Source organism: Daphnia magna, unplaced genomic scaffold, assembly GCF_020631705.1.
Source record: "Daphnia magna isolate NIES unplaced genomic scaffold, ASM2063170v1.1 Dm_contigs192, whole genome shotgun sequence".
Classification (NCBI taxonomy): domain Eukaryota; kingdom Metazoa; phylum Arthropoda; class Branchiopoda; order Diplostraca; family Daphniidae; genus Daphnia; species Daphnia magna.
This window is the reverse complement of record NW_025533166.1, coordinates 81,536-106,148: the sequence shown is the minus strand read 5'-3', so window position 1 is coordinate 106,148 and position 24,613 is coordinate 81,536. Positions and strand designations below refer to the sequence as shown.

The window sequence follows — 24,613 nt, the reverse complement described above, 5'->3', positions numbered from 1 at the left end:
CATCAAAAATACTTGTATTCAATGTGAATACACTGTTATACCATGAGTTTTTACTTCTATATGTAAACTGCATGGAATATACTTGTATTCAATGTGAATACACTGGTATACCATGAGTTTTTACTTCTATATGTATACTGCATCAAATATACTTGTATTCAATGTGAATACACTGTTATACCATGAGTTTTTACTTCTATATGTAAACAGCATCAAATATACTTGTATTCAATGTGAATACACTGTTATACCATGAGTTTTTACTTCTATATGTAAACTGCATGGAATATACTTGTATTTAATGTGAATACACTGTTATGCCATGAGATTTTACTTCTATATGTATACTGCATCAAATATACTTGTATTCAATTTGAATACACTGTTATACCATGAGTTTTTACTTCTATATGTTTACTGAATCAAATATACTTGTATTCAAAGTGAATACACTGTTATACCATGAATTTTTACTTCTATATGTAAACAGCATCAAATATATTTGTATTCAATGTGAATACACTGTTATACCATGAGTTTTTTCTTCTATATGTTAACAGCATCAAATATAATTGTATTCCATGTGAATACACTGTTATATCATGAGTTTTTACTTCTATATGGAAACTGCATGGAATATACTTGTATTCAATGTGAATACACTGTTATACCATGAGTTTTTACTTCTATATGTGAACAGCATCAAATATACTTGTATTCAATGTGAATACACTGTTATACCATGAGTGTTTACTTCTATATGTAAACTGCATGGAATATTCTTTTATTCAATGTGAATACACTGTTATACCATGAGTTTTTACTTCTATATGTAAACAGCATCAAATATACTTGTATTAAATGTGAATACACTGTTATACCATGAGTTTTTACTTCTATATGTAAACAGCATTAAATATACTTGTATTCAATGTGAATACACTGTTATACCATGAGTTTGTACCTCTATATGTATACTGCATCAAAAATACTTGTATTCAATGTGAATACACTGTTATACCATGAGTTTTTACTTCTATATGTAAACAGCATCAAATATACTTGTATTCAATGTGAATACACTGTTATATCATGAGTTTTTACTTCTATATGTAAACTGCATGGAATATACTTGTATTCAATGTGAATACACTGTTATACCATGAGTTTTTACTTCTATATGTGAACAGCATCAAATATACTTGTATTCAATGTGAATACACTGTTATACCATGAGTTTTTACTTCTATATGTAAACAGCATCAAATATACTTGTATTCAATGTGAATACACTGTTATACCATGAGTTTTTACTTCTATATGTAAACTGCATGGAATATACTTGTATTCAATGTGAATACACTGTTATGCCATGAGATTTTACTTCTATATGTATACTGCATCAAATATACTTGTATTCAATTTCAATACACTGTTATACCATGAGTTTTTACTTCTATATGTTTACTGAATCAAATATACTTGTATTCAATGTGAATACACTGTTATACCATGAATTTTACTTCTATATGTAAACAGCATCAAATATATTTTTATTCAATGTGAATACACTGTTATACCATGAGTTTTTTCTTCTATATGTAAACAGCATCAAATATAATTGTATTCCATGTGAATACACTGTTATACAATGAGTTTTTACTTCGATATTTAAACAGCATCAAATATACTTGTATTCAATGTGAATACACAGTTATATCATGAGTTTTTACTTCTATATGGAAACTGCATGGAATATACTTGTATTCAATGTGAATACACTGTTATACCATGAGTTTTTACTTCTATATGTGAACAGCATCAAATATACTTGTATTCAATGTGAATATACTGTTATACCATGAGTGTTTACTTCTATATGTAAACTGCATGGAATATTCTTTTATTCAATGTGAATACACTGTTATACCATGAGTTTTTACTTCTATATGTAAACAGCATCAAATATACTTGTATTAAATGTGAATACACTGTTATACCATGAGTTTTTACTTCTATATGTAAACAGCATCAAATATACTTGTATTCAATGTGAATACACTGTTATACCATGAGTTTTTACTTCTATATGTAAACAGCATCAAATATACTTATATTCAATGTGAATACACTGTTATACCATGAGTTTTTACCTCTATATGTATACTGCATCAAAAATACTTGTATTCAATGTGAATACACTGTTATACCATGAGTTTTTACTTCAATATGTAAACAGCATTAAATATACTTGTATTCAATGTGAATACACTGTTATATCATGAGTTTTTACTTCTATATGTAAACTGCATGGAATATACTTGTATTCAATGTGAATACACTGTTATACCATGAGTTTTTACTTCTATATGTGAACAGCATCAAATATACTTGTATTCAATGTGAATACACTGTTATACCATGAGTGTTTACTTCTATATGTAAACTGCATGGAATATTCTTTTATTCAATGTGAATACACTGTTATACCATGAGTTTTTACTTCTATATGTAAACAGCATCAAATATACTTGTATTAAATGCGAATACACTGTTATACCATGAGTTTTTACTTCTATATGTAAACAGCATCAAATATACTTGTATTCAATGTGAATACACTGTTATACCATGAGTTTTTACCTCTATATGTAAACTGCATCAAAACTACTTGTATTCAATGTGAATACACTGTTATACCATGAATTTTTACTTCTATATGTCAACTGCATGGAATATACTTGTATTCAATGTGAATACACTGGTATACCATGAGTTTTTACTTCTATATGTATACTGCATCAAATATACTTGTATTCAATGTGAATACACTGTTATACCATGAGTTTTTACTTCTATATGTAAACAGCATCAAATATACTTGTATTCAATGTGAATACACTGTTATACCATGAGTTTTTACTTCTATATGTAAACTGCATGGAATATACTTGTATTCAATGTGAATACACTGTTATGCCATGAGATTTTACTTCTATATGTATACTGCATCAAATATATTTGTATTCAATGTGAATGCACTGTTATATCATGAGTTTTTTCTTCTATATGTAAACAGCATCAAATATAATTGTATTCCATGTGAATACACTGTTATACAATGAGTTTTTTCTTCTATATGTAAACAGCATCAAATATACTTGTATTCAAAGTGAATACACTGTTATTCCATGAGTTTTTACTTCTATATGTATACTGCATCAAATATACTTGTATTCAATTTGAATACACTGTTATACCATGAGTTTTTACTTCTATATGTTTACTGAATCAAATATACTTGAATTCAATGTGAATACACTGTTATACCATGAATTTTTACTTCTATATGTAAACAGCATCAAATATATTTGTATTCAATGTGAATGCACTGTTATACCATGAGTTTTTTCTTCTATATGTAAACAGCATCAAATATAATTGTATTCCATGTGAATACACTGTTATACAATGAGTTTTTACTTCTATTTGTAAACAGTATCAAATATACATGTATTCAAAGTGAATACACTGTTATTCCATGAGTTTTTACTTCTATATGTAAACTGCATGGAATATACTTGTATTCAATGTGAATACACTGTTATACCATGAGTTTTTACTTCTATATGTGAACAGCATCAAATATACTTGTATTCAATGTGAATACACTGTTATACCATGAGTGTTTACTTCTATATGTAAACTGCATGGAATATTCTTTTATTCAATGTGAATACACTGTTATACCATGAGTTTTTACTTCTATATGTAAACAGCATCAAATATACTTGTATTCAATGTGAATACACTGTTATACCATGAGTTTTTACTTCTATATGTAAACAGCATCAAATATACTTGTATTCAATGTGAATACACTGTTATACCATGTGTTTTTACTTCTATATGTAAACTTCATGGAATATACTTGTATTCAATGTGAATAAACTGTTATACCATGAGTTTTTACTACTATTTGTAAACTGCATGGAATATACTTGTATTCAACTTGAATACACTGTTATACCATGAGTTTTCACTTCTATATGTATACTGCATCAAATATACTTGTATTCAATGTGAATACACTGTTATACCATGAGTTTTTACTTCTATATGTAAACTGCATGGAATATACTTGTATTCAATGTGAATACACTGTTATGCCATGAGATTTTTTTTCTATATGTATACTGCATCAACTATACTTGTATTCAATTTGAATACACTGTTATACCATGAGATTTTCCTTCTATATGTATACTGCATCAAATATACTTTTATTCAATGTGAATACACTGTTATCCCATGAGATTTTACTTCTATATGTAAACAGCATCAAATATACTTGTATTCAATGTGAATACACTGTTATACCATGAGTTTTTACTTCTATGTGTATACTGCATCAAATATACTTGTATTTAATGTGAATACACTGTTATACCATGAGTTTTTACTTCTACATGTAAACAGCATCAAATATACTTGTATTCAATGTGAATACACTGTTATACCATGAGTTTTTACTTCTATATGTAAACAGCATCAAATATACTTGTATTCAATGTGAATACACTGTTATACCATGAGTTTTTACTTCTATATGTAAACAGCATCAAATATACTTGTATTCAATGTGAATACACTGTTATACCATGAGTTTTTACTTCTATATGTAAACAGCATCAAATATACTTGTATTCAATGTGAATACACTGTTATACCATGAGTTTTTACTTCCCTATGTATACTGCATCAAATATACTTGTATTCAATGTGAATACACTGTTATACCATGAGTTTTTACTTCTATATGTAAACAAAATCAAATATACTTGTATTCAATGTGAATACACTGTTATACCATGAGTTTTTACTTCTATATGTAAACTGCATGGAATATACTTGTATTCAATGTGAATACACTGTTATGCCATGAGATTTTACTTCTATATGTATACTGCATCAAATATACTTGTATTCAATTTGAATACACTGTTATACCATGAGTTTTTACTTCTATATGTATACTGAATCAAATATACTTGTATTCAATGTGAATACACTGTTATACCATGAATTTTTACTTCTATATGTAAACAGCATCAAATATATTTGTATTCAATGTGAATACACTGTTATACCATGAGTTTTTTCATCTATATGTAAACAGCATCAAATATAATTGTATTCAATGTTAATACACTGTTATACAATAAGTTTTTACTTCTATATGTAAACAGCATCAAATATACTTCTATTCAATGTGAATACACTGTTATACCATGAGTTTTTACTTCTATATGTAAACTGCATGGAATATACTTGTATTCAATGTGAATACACTGTTATACCATGAGTTTTTACTTCTATATGTGAACAGCATCAAATATACTTGTATTTATTGTGAATACACTGTTATACCATGAGTGTTTACTTCTATATGTAAACTGCATGGAATATTCTTTTATTCAATGTGAATACACTGTTATACCATGAGTTTTCACTTCTATATGTAAACAGCATCAAATATACTTGTATTCAATGTGAATACACTGTTATACCATGAGTTTTTACTTCTATATGTAAACAGCATCAAATATACTTGTATTCAATGTGAATACACTGTTATACCATGAGTTTTTACTACTATATGTAAACTGCATGGAATATACTTGTATTCAATGTGAATACACTGTTATACCATGAGTTTTTACTTCTATATGTATACTGCATCAAATATACTTGTATTCAATGTGAATACACTGTTATACCATGAGTTTTTACTTCTATATGTAAACTGCATGGAATATACTTGTATTCAATGTGAATACACTGTTATACCATGAGTTTTTACTTCTATATGTATACTGCATCAAATATACTTGTATTCAATGTGAATACACTGTTATACCATGAGTTTTTACTTCTATATCTAAACTGCATGGAATATACTTGTATTCAATGTGAATACACTGTTATGCCATGAGATTTTACTTCTATATGAATACTGCATCAAATATACTTGTATTCAATGTGAATACACTGTTATACCATGAGTTTTTACTTCTATATGTATACTGCATCAAATATACTTGTATTCAATGTGAATACACTGTTATACCATGAGTTTTTACTTCTATATGTATACTGCATCAAATATACTTTTAGTCAATGTGAATACACTGTTATACCATGAGTTTTTACTTCTATATGTAAACAGCATCAAATATAATTGTATTCAATGTGAATACACTGTTATACCATGAGTTTTTACTTCTATATGTATACTGCATCAAATATACTTGTATTCAATGTGAATACACTGTTATACCATGAGTGTTTACTTCTATATGTAAATTGCATGGAATATTCTTTTATTCAATGTGAATACACTGTTATACCATGAGTTTTTACTTCTATATGTAAACAGCATCAAATATACTTGTATTAAATGTGAATACACTGTTATACCATGAGTTTTTACTTCTATATGTAAACAGCATCAAATATACTTGTATTCAATGTGAATACACTGTTATACCATGAGTTTTTACCTCTATATGTATACTGCATCAAAAATACTTGTATTCAATGTGAATACACTGTTATACCATGAGTTTTTACTTCTATATGAAAACTGCATGGAATATACTTGTATTCAATGTGAATACACTGTTATACCATGAGTTTTTACTTCTATATGTATACTGCATCAAATATACTTGTATTCAATGTGAATACACTGTTATACCATGAGTTTTTACTTCTATATGTAAACAGCATCAAATATAATTGTATTCAATGTGAATACACTGTTATACAATGAGTTTTTACTTCTATATGTAAACAGCATCAAATATACTTGTATTCAATGTGAATACACTGTTATACCATGAGTTTTTACTTCTATATGTAAACTGCATGGAATATACTTGTATTCAATGTGAATACACTGTTATACCATGAGTTTTTACTTCTATATGTAAACTGCATGGAATATACTTGTATTCAATGTCAATACACTGTTATACCTTGAGTTTTTACTTCTATATATATACTGCATCAAATATAATTGTATTCAATGTGAATACACTGTTATACCATGAGTTTTTACTTCTATATGTATACTGCATCAAATATACTTGTATTCAATGTGAATAAACTGTTATACCATGAGTTTTTACTTCTATATGTTAACAGCATCAAATATTCTTTTAGTCAATGTGAATACACTGTTATACCATGAGTTTTTACTTCTATATATATACTGCATCAAATATACTTGTATTTAATATGAATACACTGTTATACCATGAGTTTTTACTTCTACATGTAAACAGCATCAAATATACTTGTATTCAATGTGAATACACTGTTATTCCATGAGTTTTTACTTCTATATGTAAACAGCATCAAATATACTTCTATTCAATGTGAATACACTGTTATACCATGAGTTTTTAGTTCTATATGTAAACAACATCAAATATACTTGTATTCAATGTGAATACACTGTTATACCATGACTTTTTACTTCTATATGTAAACAGCATCAAATATACTTGTATTCAATGTGAATACACTGTTATACCATGAGTTTTTACTTCTATATGTATACTGCATCAAATATACTTGTATTCAATGTGAATACACTGTTATACCATGAGTTTTTACTTCTATATGTATACTGCATCAAATATACTTGTATTCAATGTGAATACACTGTTATACCATGAGTTTTTACTTCAATATGTATACTGCATCAAATATACTTGTATTCAATGTGAATACACTGTTATACCATGAGTTTTTACTTCTATATGTAAACAGCATCAAATATACTTGTATTCAATGTAAATACACTGTTATACCATGAGTTTTTACTTCTATATGTATACTGCATCAAATATACTTGTATTCAATGTGAATACACTGTTATACCATGAGTGTTTACTTCTATATGTAAACTGCATGGAATATTCTTTTATTCAATGTGAATACACTGTTATACCATGAGTTTTTACTTCTATATGTAAACAGCATCAAATATACTTGTATTAAATGTGAATACACTGTTATACCATGAGTTTTTACTTCTATATGTAAACAGCATCAAATATACTTGTATTCAATGTGAATACACTGTTATACCATGAGTTTTTACTTCTATATGTATACTGCATCAAATATACTTGTATTCAATGTGAATACACTGTTATACCATGAGTGTTTACTTCTATATGTAAACTGCATGGAATATTCTTTTATTCAATGTGAATACACTGTTATACCATGAGTTTTTACTTCTATATGTAAACAGCATCAAATATACTTGTATTCAATGTGAATACACTGTTATACCATGAGTTTTTACTTCTATATGTAAACAGCATCAAATATACTTGTATTCAATGTGAATACACTGTTATACCATGAGTTTTTACTTCTATATGTAAACAGCATCAAATATACTTGTATTCAATGTGAATACACTGTTATACCATGAGTTTTTACTTCTATATGTAAACAGCATCAAATATACTTGTATTCAATGTGAATACACTGTTATACCATGAGTTTTTACTTCTCTATGTATACTGCATCAAATATACTTGTATTCAATGTGAATACACTGTTATACCATGAGTTTTTACTTCTATATGTATACTGCATCAAATATACTTGTAGTCAATGTGAATACACTGTTATACCATGAGTTTTTACTTCTATATGTAAACAGCATCAAATATACTTGTATTCAATGTGAATACACTGTTATACCATGAGTTTTTACTTCTATATGTAAACTGCATGGAATATACTTGTATTCAATGTGAATACACTGTTATGCCATGAGATTTTACTTCTATATGTATACTGCATCAAATATACTTGTATTCAATTTGAATACACTGTTATACCATGAGTTTTTACTTCTATATGTATACTGAATCAAATATACTTGTATTCAATGTGAATACACTGTTATACCATGAATTTTTACTTCTATATGTAAACAGCATCAAATATATTTGTATTCAATGTGAATACACTGTTATACCATGAGTTTTTTCATCTATATGTAAACAGCATCAAATATAATTGTATTCAATGTTAATACACTGTTATACAATAAGTTTTTACTTCTATATGTAAACAGCATCAAATATACTTCTATTCAATGTGAATACACTGTTATACCATGAGTTTTTACTTCTATATGTAAACTGCATGGAATATACTTGTATTCAATGTGAATACACTGTTATACCATGAGTTTTTACTTCTAGATGTGAACAGCATCAAATATACTTGTGTTCAATGTGAATACACTGTTATACCATGAGTGTTTACTTCTATATGTAAACTGCATGGAATATTCTTTTATTCAATGTGAATACACTGTTATACCATGAGTTTTTACTTCTATATGTAAACAGCATCAAATATACTTGTATTCCATGTGAATACACTGTTATACCATGAGTTTTTACTTCTATATGTAAACAGCATCAAATATACTTGTATTCAATGTGAATACACTGTTATACCATGAGTTTTTACTTCTATATGTAAACTGCATGGAATATACTTGTATTCAATGTGAATAAACTGTTATACCATGAGTTTTTACAACTATATGTAAACTGCATGGAATATACTTGTATTCAATGTGAATACACTGTTATACAATGAGTTTTTTCTTCTATATGTATACTGCATCAAATATACTTGTATTCAATGTGAATACACTGTTATACCATGAGTTTTTACTTCTATATGTAAACTGCATGGAATATACTTGTATTCAATGTGAATAAACTGTTATACCATGAGTTTTTACTACTATATGTAAACTGCATGGAATATACTTGTATTCAATGTGAATACACTGTTATACCATGAGTTTTTACTTCTATATGTATACTGCATCAAATATACTTGTATTCAATGTGAATACACTGTTATACCATGAGTTTTACTTCTATATCTAAACTGCATGGAATATACTTGTATTCAATGTGAATACACTGTTATGCCATGAGATTTTACTTCTATATGAATACTGCATCAAATATACTTGTATTCAATTTGAATACACTGTAATACCATGAGTTTTTACTTCTATATGTATACTGCATCAAATATACTTGTATTCAATGTGAATACACTGTTATCCCATGATATTTTACTTCTATATGTAAACAGCATCAAATATACTTGTATTCAATGTGAATACACTGTTATACCATGAGTTTTTACTTCTATATGTATACTGCATCAAATATACTTGTATTCAATGTGAATACACTGTTATACCATGAGTTTTTACTTCTATATGTATACTGCATTAAATATACTTTTAGTCAATGTGAATACACTGTTATACCATGAGTTTTTACTTCTATATGTAAACAGCATCAAATATAATTGTATTCAATGTGAATACACTGTTATACCATGAGTTTTTACTTCTATATGTATACTGCATCAAATATACTTGTATTCAATGTGAATACACTGTTATACCATGAGTGTTTACTTCTATATGTAAATTGCATGGAATATTCTTTTATTCAATGTGAATACACTGTTATACCATGAGTTTTTACTTCTATATGTAAACAGCATCAAATATACTTGTATTCAATGTGAATACACTGTTATACCATGAGTTTTTACTTCTATATGTATACTGCATCAAATATACTTGTATTCAATGTGAATACACTGTTATACAATGAGTTTTTACTTCTATATGTAAACAGCATCAAATATACTTTTAGTCAATGTGAATACACTGTTATACCATGAGTTTTTACTTCTATATGTAAACAGCATCAAATATACTTGTATTCAATGTGAATACACTGTTATAATAGGAGTTTTTACTTCTATATGTAAACTGCAAGGAATATACTTGTATTCAATGTAAATACACTGTTATACCATTAATTTTTACTTCTATATGTATACTGCATCAAATATACTTGTATTTATTGTGAATACACTGTCATACCATGAGTTTTTACTTCTATATGTATACTGAATCAAATCTACTTGTATTCATTGTGAATATACTGTTATACCATGAGTTTTTACTTCTATATGTAGACAGCATCAAATATACTTGTATTCAATGTGAATACACTGTTATACCATGAGTTTTTACTTCTATATGTAAACAGCATCAAATATACCTGTATTTAATGTGAATACACTGTTATACCATGAGTTTTAACTTCTATATGTAAATAGAATCAAATATACTTGTATTCAATGTGAATACACTGTTATACCATGAGTTTTTACTTCTATATGTAAACTGCATGGAATATACTTGTATTCAATGTGAATACACTGTTATACCATGAGTTTTTACTTCTATATGTATACTGCATCAAATATACTTGTATTTATTGTGAATACACTGTTATACCATGAGGTTTTACTTCTATATGTATACTGAATCAAATATACTTGTATTCATTGTGAATACACTGTTATACCATGAGTATTTACTTCTATATGTAAACAGCATCAAATATACTTGTATTCAATGTGAATACACTGTTATACCATGAGTTTTTACTTCTATATGTAAACAGCATCAAATATACTTGTATTCAATGTGAATACACTGTTATACCATGAGATTTTACTTCTATATGTAAACTGCATGGAATATACTTGTGTTCAATGTGAATACACTGTTAAACCATGAGTTTTTACTTCTATATGTAGACAGCATCAAATATACTTGTATTCAATGCGAATACACTGTTATACCATGAGTTTTTACTTCTATATGTAAACAGCATCAAATATACTTGTATTCAATGTGAATACACTGTTATATCATGAGTTTTTACTTCTATATGTAAACTGCATGGAATATACTTGTATTCAATGTGAATACACTGTTATACCATGAGTTTTTACTTCTATATGTAAACAGCATCAAATATACTTGTATTCAATGTGAATACACTGTTATACCATGAGTTTCTACTTCTATATGTAAATAGAATCAAATATACTTGTATTCAATGTGAATACACTGTTATACCATGAGTTTTTACTTCTATATGTAAACTGCATGGAATATACTTGTATTCAATGTGAATACACTGTTATGCCATGAGATTTTACTTCTATATGTATACTGCATCAAATATACTTGTATTCAATTTGAATACACTGTTATACCATGAGTTTTTACTTCTATATGTAAACAGCATCAAAAATACTTGTATTCAATGTGAATACACTGTTATACCATGAGTTTTTACTTCTATATGTAAACTGCAAGGAATATACTTGTATTCAATGTGAATACACTGTTATACCATTAGTTTTTACTTCTATATGTATACTGCATCAAATATACTTGTATTTATTAAGAATACACTGTTATACCATGAGTTTTTACTTCTATATGTATACTGAATCAAATCTACTTGTATTCATTGTGAATACACTGTTATACCATGAGTTTTTACTTCTATATGTAAACAGCATCAAATATAATTGTATTCAAAGTGAATACACTGTTATACCATGAGTTTTTACTTCTATATGTATACAGCATCAAATATACTTGTATTCAATGTGAATACACTGTTATACCATGAGATTTTACTTCAATATGTAAACTGCATGGAATATACTTGTATTCAATGTGAATACACTGTTATACCATGAGTTTTTACTTCTATATGTAGACAGCATCAAATATACTTGTATTCAATGTGAATACACTGTTATACCATGAGTTTTTACTTCTATATGTAAACAGCATCAAATATACTTGTATTTAATGTGAATACACTGTTATACCATGAGTTTTAACTTCTATATGTAAATAGAATCAAATATACTTGTATTCAATGTGAATACACTGTTATACCATGAGTTTTTACTTCTATATGTAAACTGCATGGAATATACTTGTATTCAATGTGAATACACTGTTATACCATGAGTTTTTACTTCTATATGTATACTGCATCAAATATACTTGTATTTATTGTGAATACACTGTTATACCATGAGGTTTTACTTCTATATGTATACTGAATCAAATATACTCGGATTCATTGTGAATACACTGTTATACCATGAGTATTTACTTCTATATGTAAACAGCATCAAATATACATGTATTCAATGTGAATACACTGTTATACCATGAGATTTTACTTCTATATGTAAACTGCATGGAATATACTTGTATTCAATGTGAATACACTGTTAAACCATGAGTTTTTACTTCTATATGTAGACAGCATCAAATATACTTGTATTCAATGCGAATACACTGTTACACCATGAGTTTTTAATTCTATATGTAAACAGCATCAAATATACTTGTATTCAATGTGAATACACTGTTATATCATGAGTTTTTAGTTCTATATGTAAACTGCATGGAATATACTTGTATTCAATGTGAATACACTGTTATACCATGAGTTTTTACTTCTATATGTAAACAGCATCAAATATACTTGTATTCAATGTGAATACACTGTTATACCATGAGTTTCTACTTCTATATGTAAACTGCATGGAATATACTTGTATTCAATGTGAATACACTGTTATACCATAAGAGTTTACTTCTATATGTATACTGCATCAAATATACTTGTATTCAATGTGAATACACTGTTATTCCATGAGTTTTTACTTCTATATGTAAACTGCATGGAATATACTTGTATTCAATGTGAATACACTGTTATGCCATGAGATTTTACTTCTATATGTATACTGCATCAAATATACTTGTATTCAATTTGAATACACTGTTATACCATGAGTTTTTACTTCTATATGTATACTGCATCAAATATACTTGTATTCAATGTGAATACACTGTTATCCCATGAGATTTTACTTCTATATGTAAACAGCATCAAATATACTTGTATTCAATGCGAATACACTGTTATACCATGAGTTTTTACTTCTATATGTATACTGCATCAAATATACATGTATTTAATGTGAATACACTGTTATACCATGAGTTTTAACTTCTACATGTAAACAGCATCAAATATACTTGTATTCAATGTGAATACACTGTTATACCATGAGTTTTTACTTCTATATGTATACTGCATCAAATATACTTGTATTCAATGTGAATACACTGTTATACCATGAGTTTTTACTTCTATATGTTAACAGCATCAAATATACTTTTAGTCAATGTGAATACACTGTTATACCATGAGTTTTTACTTCTATATGTAAACAGCATCAAATATACTTGTATTCAATGTGAATACACTGTTATACCATGAGTTTTTACTTCTATATGTAAACAGCATCAAATATACTTGTATTCAATGTGAATACACTGTTATACCATGAGATTTTACTTCTATATGTAAACTGCATGGAATATACTTGTATTCAATGTGAATACACTGTTATACCATGATTTTTTACTTCTATATGTAGACAGCATCAAATATACTTGTATTCAATGTGAATACACTGTTATACCATGAGTTTTTACTTCTATATGTAAACAGCATCAAATATACTTGTATTCAATGTGAATACACTGTTATATCATGAGTTTTTACCTCTATATGTAAACTGCATGGAATATACTTGTATTCAATGTGAATACACTGTTATACCATGAGTGTTTACTTCTATATGTAAACTGCATGGAATATTCTTTCATTCAATGTGAATACACTGTTATACCATGAGTTTTTACTTCTATATGTATACTGCATGGAATATACTTGTATGCAATGTCAATACACTGTTACACCATGAGTTTTTACTTCTATATGTATACTGCATCAAATATACTTGTATTCAATGTGAATACACTGTTATACCATGAGTTTTTACTTCTATATGTATACTGCATCAAATATACTTGTATTCAATGTGAATACACTGCTATACCATGAGTTTTTACTTCTATATGTAAACAGCATCAAATATACTTTTAGTCAATGTGAATACACTGTTATACCATGAGTTTTTTCTTCTATATGTAAACAGCATCAAATATACTTGTATTTAATGTGAATACACTGTTATACCATGAGTTTTTACTTCTATATGTAAACTGCATGGAATATACTTGTATTCAATGTGAATTCACTGTTATACCATGAGTTTTTACTTCTATATGTATACTGCATCAAATATACTTGTATTTATTGTGAATACACTGTTATACCATTAGTTTTTACTTCTAAATGTATACTGAATCAAATATACTTGTAATTATTGTGAATACACTGTTATACCATGAGTTTTTACTTCTATATGTAAACAGCATGAAATATACTTGTATTCAATGTGAATACACTGTTATACCATGAGTTTTTACTTCTATATGTAAACAGCATCGAATATACTTGTATTCAATGTGAATACACTGTTATACCATGAGATTTTACTTCTATATGTAAACTTCATGGAATATACTTGTATTCAATGTGAATACACTGTTATACCATAAGTTTTTACTTCTATATGTGAACAGCATCAAATATACTTGTATTCAATGTGAATACACTGTTATACCATGAGTGTTTACTTCTATATGTAAACTGCATGGAATATTCTTTTATTCAATGTGAATACACTGTTATACCATGAGTTTTTACTTCTATATGTAAACAGCATCAAATATACTTGTATTCAATGTGAATACACTGTTATACCATGAGTTTTTACTTCTATATTTAAAAAGCATCAAATATACTTGTATTCAATGTGATTACACTGTTATACAATGAGTTTTTACTTCTATATGAAACTGCATGGAATATACCTGTATTCAATGTGAATACACTGTTATACCATGAGTTTTTACTACTATATGTAAACTGCATGGAATATACTTGTATTTAATGTGAATACACTGTTATACCATGAGTTTTTACTTCTATATGTAGACAGCATCAAATATCCTTGTATTCAATGTGAATACACTGTTATACCATGAGTTTTTACTTCTATATGTAAACAGAATCAAATATACTTCTATTCAATGTGAATACACTGTTATATCATGAGTTTTTACCTCTATATGTAAACTGCATGGATTATACTTGTATTCAATGTGAATACACTGTTATACCATGAGGTTTTACTTCTATATGTGAACAGCATAAAATATACTTGTATTTAAAGTGAATACACTGTTATACCATGAGTGTTTACTTCTATATGTCAACTGCATGGAATATTCTTTTATTCAATGTGAATACACTGTTATACTGAGAGTTTTTACTTCTATATGTAAACTGCATGGAATATACTTGTATTCAATGTGAATACACTGTTATACCATGAGTTTTTACTTCTATATGTATACTGCATCAAATATACTTGTATTCAATGTGAATACACTGTTATACCATGAGTTTTTAGTTCTATATGTAAACAGCATCAAATATACTTGTATTCAATGTGAATACACTGTTATATCACGAGTTTTTACTTCTATATGTAAACTGCATGGAATATACTTGTATTCAATGTGAATACACTGTTATGCCATGAGATTTTACTTCTATATGTATACTGCATCAAATATACTTGTATTCAATTTGAATACACTGTTATACCATGAGTTTTTACTTCTATATGAATACTGCATCAAATATACTTGTATTTAATGTGAATACACTGTTATACCATGAGTTTTTACTTCAACATGTAAACAGCATCAAATATACTTGTATTCAATGTGAATACACTGTTATACCATGAGTTTTTACTTTTATATGTAAACAGCATCAAATATACTTGTATTCAATGTGAATACACTGTTATACCATGATTTTTTACTTCTATATGTAAACAGCATCAAATATACTTGTATTCAATGTGAATACACTGTTATACCATGAGTTTTTACTTCTATATGTAAACAGCATCAAATATACTTGTATTCAATGTGAATACACTGTTATACCATGAGTTTTTACTTCTTATATGTAAACTGCATGGAATATACTTGTATTCAATGTGAATACACTGTTATACCATGAGTGTTTACTTCTATATGTAAACTGCATGGATTATTCTTTTATTCAATGTGAATACACTGTTATACCATGAGTTTTTACTTCTATATGTAAACAGCATCAAATATACTTGTATTCAATGTGAATACACTGTTTTACCATGAGTTTTTACTTCTATATGTAAACTGCATGGAATATACTTGTATTCAATGTGAATACACTGTTATACCATGAGTTTTTACTTCTATATGTATACTGCATCAAATATACTTGTATTTATTGTGAATACACTGTTATACCATGAGTTTTTACTTCTATATGTATACTGAATCAAATATACTTGTATTCATTGTGAATACACTGTTATACCATGAGTTTTTACTTCTATATGTAAACAGCATCAAATATACTTGTATTCAATGTGAATACACTGTTATACCATGAGTTTTTACTTCTATATGTAAACTGCATGGAATATACTTGTATTCAATGTGAATACACTGTTATGCCATGAGATTTTACTTCTATATGTATACTGCATCAAATATACTTGTATTCAATTTGAATACACTGTTATACCATGAGTTTTTACTTCTATATGTATACTGCATCAAATATACTTGTATTTAATGTGAATACACTGTTATACCATGAGTTTTTACTTCAACATGTAAACAGCATCAAATATACTTGTATTCAATGTGAATACACTGTTATACCATGAGTTTTTACTTTTATATGTAAACAGCATCAAATATACTTGTATTCAATGTGAATACACTGTTATACCATGATTTTTTACTTCTATATGTAAACAGCATCAAATATACTTGTATTCAATGTGAATACACTGTTATACCATGAGTTTTTACTTCTATATGTAAACAGCATCAAATATACTTGTATTCAATGTGAATACACTGTTATACCATGAGTTTTTACTTCTATATGTAAACTGCATGGAATATACTTGTATTCAATGTGAATACACTGTTATACCATGAGTGTTTACTTCTATATGTAAACTGCATGGATTATTCTTTTATTCAATGTGAATACACTGTTATACCATGAGTTTTTACTTCTATATGTAAACAGCATCAAATATACTTGTATTCAATGTAAATACACTGCTATACCATGAGTTTTTACTTCTATATGTAAACTGCATGGAATATACTTGTATTCAATGTGAATACACTGTTATACCATGAGTTTTTACTTCTATATGTAAACTGCATCAAATATACTTGTATTTATTGTGAATACACTGTTATACCATGAGTTTTTACTTCTATATGTATACTGAATCAAATATACTTGTATTCATTGTGAATACACTGTTATACCATGAGTTTTTACTTCTATATGTAAACAGCATCAAATATACTTGTATTCAATGTGAATACACTGTTATACCATGAGTTTTTACTTCTATATGTAAACAGCATCGAATATACTTGTATTCAATGTGAATACACTGTTATACCATGAGATTTTACTTCTATATGTAAACTGCATGGAATATACTTGTATTCAATGTGAATACACTGTTATATCATGAGTTTTTACTTCTATATGTAGACAGCATCAAATATACTTGTATTTATTGTGAATACACTGTTATACCATGAGTTTTTACTTCTATATGTATACTGAATCAAATATACTTGTATTCATTGTGAATACACTGTTATACCATGAGTTTTTACTTCTATATGTAAACAGCATCAAATATACTTGTATTCAATGTGAATACACTGTTATACCATGAGTTTTTACTTCTATATGTAAACTGCATGGAATATACTTGTATTCAATGTGAATACACTGTTATGCCATGAGATTTTACTTCTATATGTATACTGCATCAAATATACTTGTATTCAATTTGAATACACTGTTATACCATGAGTTTTTACTTCTATATGTATACTGCATCAAATATACTTGTATTTAATGTGAATACACTGTTATACCATGAGTTTTTACTTCAACATGTAAACAGCATCAAATATACTTGTATTCAATGTGAATACACTGTTATACCATGAGTTTTTACTTTTATATGTAAACAGCATCAAATATACTTGTATTCAATGTGAATACACTGTTATACCATGATTTTTTACTTCTATATGTAAACAGCATCAAATATACTTGTATTCAATGTGAATACACTGTTATACCATGAGTTTTTACTTTTATATGTAAACAGCATCAAATATACTTGTATTCAATGTGAATACACTGTTATACCATGAGTTTTTACTTCTATATGTAAACTGCATGGAATATACTTGTATTCAATGTGAATACACTGTTATACCATGAGTGTTTACTTCTATATGTAAACTGCATGGATTATTCTTTTATTCAATGTGAATACACTGTTATACCATGAGTTTTTACTTCTATATGTAAACAGCATCAAATATACTTGTATTCAATGTGAATACACTGCTATACCATGAGTTTTTACTTCTATATGTAAACTGCATGGAATATACTTGTATTCAATGTGAATACACTGTTATACCATGAGTTTTTACTTCTAGATGTAAACTGCATCAAATATACTTGTATTTATTGTGAATACACTGTTATACCATGAGTTTTTACTTCTATATGTATACTGAATCAAATATACTTGTATTCATTGTGAATACACTGTTATACCATGAGTTTTTACTTCTATATGTAAACAGCATCAAATATACTTGTATTCAATGTGAATACACTGTTATACCATGAGTTTTTACTTCTATATGTAAACAGCATCGAATATACTTGTATTCAATGTGAATACACTGTTATACCATGAGATTTTATTTCTATATGTAAACTGCATGGAATATACTTGTATTCAATGTGAATACACTGTTATATCATGAGTTTTTACTTCTATATGTAGACAGCATCAAATATACTTGTATTCAATGTGAATACACTGTTATACCATGAGTTTTTACTTCTATATGTAAACAGCATCAAATATACTTGTATTCAATGTGAATACACTGTTATATCATGAGTTTTTACGTCTATATGTAAACTGCATGGAATATACTTGTATTCAATGTGAATACACTGTTATACCATGAGTTTTTACTTCTATATGTGAACAGCATCAAATATACTTGTATTCAATGTGAATACACTGTTATACCATGAGTGTTTTTTTCTATATGTAAACTGCATGGAATATTCTTTTATTCAATGTGAATACACTGTTATACCATGAGTTTTTACTTCTATATGTAAACAGCATCAAATATACTTGTATTCAATGTGAATACACTGTTATACCATGAGTTTTTATTTCTATATGTAAACAACATCAAATATACTTGTATTCAATGTGAATACACTGTTATACCATGAGTTTTTACTTCTATATGTAAACTGCATGGAATATACTTGTATTCAATGTGAATACACTGTTATACCATGAGTTTTTACTTCTATATGTATACTGCATCAAATATACTTGTATTCAATGTGAATACACTGTTGTACCATGAGTTTTTACTTCTATATGTAAACTGCATGGAATATACTTGTATTCAATGTGAATACACTGTTATACCATGAGTTTTTACTTCTATATGTAAACTGCATGGAATATACTTGTATTCAATGTCAATACACTGTTAAACCATGAGTTTTTACTTCTATATGTATACTGCATCAAATATACTTGTATTCAATGTGAATACACTGTTATACCATGAGTTTTTACGTCTATTTGTATACTGCATCAAATATACTTGTATTCAATGTGAATACACTGTTATACCATGAGTTTTTACTTCTATATGTAAACAGCATCAAATATACTTTTATTCAATGTGAATACACTGTTATACCACGAGTTTTTACTTCTATATGTAAATAGCATCAAATATACTTGTATACAATGTGAATACACTGTTATACCATGAGTTTTTACTTCTATATGTAAACAGCATCAAATCTACTTGTATTCAATGTGAATACACTGTTATACCATGAGATTTTACTTCTATATGTTAACTGCATGGAATATACTTGTATTCAATGTGAATACACTGTTATACCATGACTTTTTACTTCTATATGTAAACTGCATGGAATATACTTGTATTCAATGTGAATACACTGTTATACCATGAGTTTTTATTTCTATATGTATACTGCATCAAATATACTTGTATTTATTGTCAATACACTGTTATACCATGAGTTTTTACTTCTATATGTATACTGAATCAAATATACTTGTATTCATTGTGAATACACTGTTATACCATGAGTTTTTACTTCTATATTTAAACAGCATCAAATATACTTGTATTCAATGTGAATACACTGTTATACCATGAGTTTTTACTTCTATATGTAAACAGCATCAAATATACTTGTATTCAATGTGAATACACTGTTATACCATGAGATTTTACTTCTATATGTAAACTGCATGGAATATACTTGTATTCAATGTGAATACACTATTATACCATGAGTTTTTACTTCTATATGTAGACAGCATCAAATATACTTGTATTCAATGTGAATACACTGTTATATGGCAAGCCAAACGTACCGGCCGAATCGAATAGTGATCCGCGCGCGAGCATTGATATATGTCTTGATGTGATGATATATCTGTCGAGCGAAGTGTGTTACTAGACCATAAAGGGTCACAGATGCGAGGGTCTCCTTCTAACGTGCGACATGGGCACACCAAGCGGCTGACACCAACAACTCCTTCAGACACCCGCTAACAATTTGTTAACGAACACGGCTTATCGTAACAATGATTAATAACCGTATACCGTAACGCAAATGTCTTCATTTATCATTTCTTAATACTATTACCCTACGTTGGAGAACCAAAAAAGTGTATGTGGTAGTACGGTTACTTAGCATTGTTAACAGCTGTTAACTAACCTCACGGTTAGTTAATCATTTCTTTATGTACAGAGGTCAGTGAACCATTTCTTCATGTAACCTCTGTCGTTCGCCGAGGTCAATACCCAGTATGTCCCCAGAGAAGCGTTTCATAAAATTGTTAGCCCAGAAGATCGAAATCCACCCACTAATGAAGTGAAATCAAAGGAAACGATGTCACCGGTGCACAGTTCACTTTCTGCTCGCATTCGCACCGGTCTATTAGACTCTTGACCCCACATTTAAAATGGCTAATGTCATAGAGAACGAGGCAGAAAATGTAACAGAGCGCATATTTCGCTATCTTTGGAAAAGCGACTCTTGCGTGTTTTATTTACGCAATTATTTATCGTCACCAGCTGCCACAGAGGAACTTGAATTGTACGAAAACCGAAATTGGACAATTCTAAAAATAAGTGGAGTAGTAGGATTTTTCGCGAATGGTGTTACAACGGTAAGCTACTGTACATATAATATGGTATTATTCAAATATTACAGTATAATTTTGTTTAGTTTTTTGGCGACTTGTGTGGCTTTTTGAAAGACCGGCTGCATGATATTTGGCCTCTTGGAAATTTAGAGAGCCGCTCACTGATTGCCAAATTGAATCTGGTATACTGGATTCTTTTGCCAGAGGTAACTGGATTGTTTATCTTAAATGAATTCGCAATAACAACTTTGATTTATTTAGGCCTTGCGATACGGGTTGCAACAAGAACTCGGTGTAAGTGCGTCTGAGGCGCAGAAAATAGTTATTATTGGATACAAGGCTTTTTTGGCAGGGGAATTCCCGGTACAGGCCCATTTAAGAACGTTGTACAACTGGAAGACGATGAAGAACAGCCGCAAATTGCTAGCTTGCTGGACAGCAGCCATAATTTGAATACGGATGTTACACCACTGTCACCGAACTTTTCAAGTGCTGTTGTAGCTACGAAAACGTACCCAGAGATGGGTTCTAGCAAGAAACCATCTTTGCATCTGCTACAAAATGCACAAGTGCATAACGTCAATGATAGTAACACTAGTAACACATTGATTGATGTAGCAACTTCCAATAGTGGAATGTCACCTACGTCATCGCCCCCTTCTGGTTTTGCGAGAATTGGTCACAATTGTTACTCCGCAGACAGAATATGTACGCTACCATCAACTAGCGAATCGTTACCTCGGTCACCAATGGTCCACCCAGGTACGCTGTACAAATATTCCAACGATGGAGAATATCAGTCCAATCTTGCTATAGTACACAGCAAGATCAACACAGACCCTTACCCAACGCCGACGGGAACTAAGAAGAAGCGACTGCTCAGCACAATGCAGTTGCACTCACAACTTCGCAACGGGAGAAAAGGTATATAAACGTTTTAAATGTGTAATTGTTTGTCACCTAACTGAAGCAAGTTGTACAGGAGGCCTGCGTAAGCAGTCGCTTGAGATGCAACATGCTGTAAATATCGTATGTCTGGAAAAGGGTGGAGACGACACCGTAGTAGAAGATCAAGCTGCCTTGCTGCGTCTCGGAAGAGGGGGAATCGGCCAAATAAGATTCATGCTCACGAAATCGCTAACGGCTGAGGCTACGAACGAGATATTTTTGAGGTAGCTTTTGATTGAAATGTTTCATAAATATATTTTAATGTTCATGTTAATTCAGAGAGTTCGTGCCGTTAAGGAATATGGCGGCAAATAAAACCATTAGCTCTTATTTCGCTACAAGAATGGGGAACAGTCTTCGCACAAAGCGGAGGTGTGATGGAGCGACCTCTGGAGCGGAACTGATAGTATTTTTTAACAAATTCAAGTCAATCGTAATATTCCTTATAAATTTGACGTAATTTCATTTACAGGCGCTTGCAAGGCAAACCAAACTTCTCTTTCTCGTACCCATGTACGACTTGGAATTAATGCCTTATTCCGAAGAAGCTAGAGCGCTTGAACAGCATGACACATGCCAAATATGCCACCAAAAGATACCCGTGTCAGAAATAATTTCTCACGTTGCAAGTCACAGAAAGTAATTTTTGTTAATCAATTCAATAGATTTATATTAATTTCCCGGTTTATATTTACAGTCCTCCATCACGTGTGACAGCAACACAAGACAGCAACAGTGAAGATGAGATTGATGACTAGAACCAAACCCACGAGAGAAGGTAAAGAAGAAAATAAAGAAAACATAAACAAAGAAACAAGATACACGCAAAGGTTCACACCATGGGGAAAAATAAAAATACAGGTGAAACCAAAATGCTTTCTTTTTGGATCACGGATGAAATGTATTAGTGTTTTTCACACATTTATTGGGTAACATGTTATGATACTGTTTTGTAAAGTGTTGGCAATACTACTTCTGAAATACAAATAAACCAGAAAATGTGAAAAAGGATTGATCAACATATGTTGCACGTAAATCCTAGTATTTTGGAGCTTCCATGTAGAACTAGGTGTTGACTTACATCAAGCGAGTACAAGCCAGGCTAACACAAACCTACCCAAGAAAATTACAAGAAAACAAACTATACTTAATGAAACAGTATTACATTAGTCCCATACATTTTCCAATCACCTTGATGGGCATAGTTGCAATTACTGCTAAGATGTCTCAATCGCATGCTAAGTGCTAACCGACAATAGTTTCTTTTTCCTTT

General features: G+C 28.9%; 1 long non-coding RNA gene across 1 annotated transcript; it reads left to right on the top strand.

Annotated features, from left to right (window-relative positions):
• The first annotated feature begins 23,677 nt into the window (after positions 1-23,677).
• On the top strand, positions 23,678-24,348 carry LOC116934961. Its single transcript, XR_006641797.1, has 2 exons — positions 23,678-23,979; positions 24,038-24,348. It is a non-coding gene; the product is annotated as an uncharacterized LOC116934961 (long non-coding RNA).
• The last annotated feature ends 265 nt before the right edge of the window (positions 24,349-24,613 follow it).